Source organism: Sander lucioperca, chromosome 16 (genome assembly GCF_008315115.2).
Source record: "Sander lucioperca isolate FBNREF2018 chromosome 16, SLUC_FBN_1.2, whole genome shotgun sequence".
NCBI lineage: Eukaryota > Metazoa > Chordata > Actinopteri > Perciformes > Percidae > Sander > Sander lucioperca.
Window position 1 is genome coordinate 3906854 of NC_050188.1, and position 814 is coordinate 3907667.

Below are 814 nucleotides of genomic sequence, written 5' to 3' on the forward strand. Positions count from 1 at the left end.
TTAGGCATGTCAGGGCATATGTGCCTCCTGGAAGTCAAAAGCCCAGTCAGGAAAGAAGTGTGTACAGCGCATACAGCCAGAGGTCAGTACAGGTAACCACACAGGAGCAGCCTACAGCCCAAATAACAAGCAGAACAAACAGCACGATTTCTAATTCTCAGTTGTAGACTTTCTGCTCTGAATGCTTATAGGAACTGATATACAGCAGTGCTGTCATGATAGCAGAGTTATAACTTCCATAAGCTGCAATACTCAGATGGTTTTTGGTGATATGTATGGCTGTAGCGGCTGTCTTTAGGCGGCAGTATCGACAATGACCACCTGCAGGGATGTCAGCTGGTGACCTAAACTCCTGAAAACACCAAAATGACATTGGCTATATGACACAACTCAAATGGTAGCAACAATACAGTATTACAATTTAATAACAATACTACTGTATATGTGTGAAGCACATGGGTGCATTTCTGGAAGGGGTGGGCAGTGTGACATAGTGTTATCACAATGGTAAATTATGTGCTTTGACAACCATACCTATGAGCCATTCCAACAGCAGCTTTGGAAGGCTCCAGGTAGGTGCTGGTAGATGCAGGTTTGAGATATGATCTGCTCTTTCACTTTGCCAGTGTGATCTAACTGTGTTTTATCTTTTGATAAAAAAATATTCATATACTTTTGAAATGTGCTTTACTCAGAGAGGTAGCGGAGTTTTTGTATGTGTGTGCGTGTGTGCCCACATGTTCAAATTCACATTTCTCCACAGGTATTTCTGTGTGTGTGTGTGTGTGTGTGTGTGTGTGTGTGTATTGCCACA

The 814-nt window shown here is 42.5% G+C and overlaps 1 long non-coding RNA gene across 1 annotated transcript; it reads right to left on the reverse strand.

Moving 5' to 3' along the window:
* Nucleotides 1-265: 265 nt before the first annotated feature.
* Nucleotides 266-609, reverse strand: LOC116041241. Its single transcript, XR_004102878.2, has 2 exons — nucleotides 535-609; nucleotides 266-321 (listed from the first exon to the last, which is right to left on the reverse strand). It is a non-coding gene; the product is annotated as an uncharacterized LOC116041241 (long non-coding RNA).
* Nucleotides 610-814: the final 205 nt, after the last annotated feature.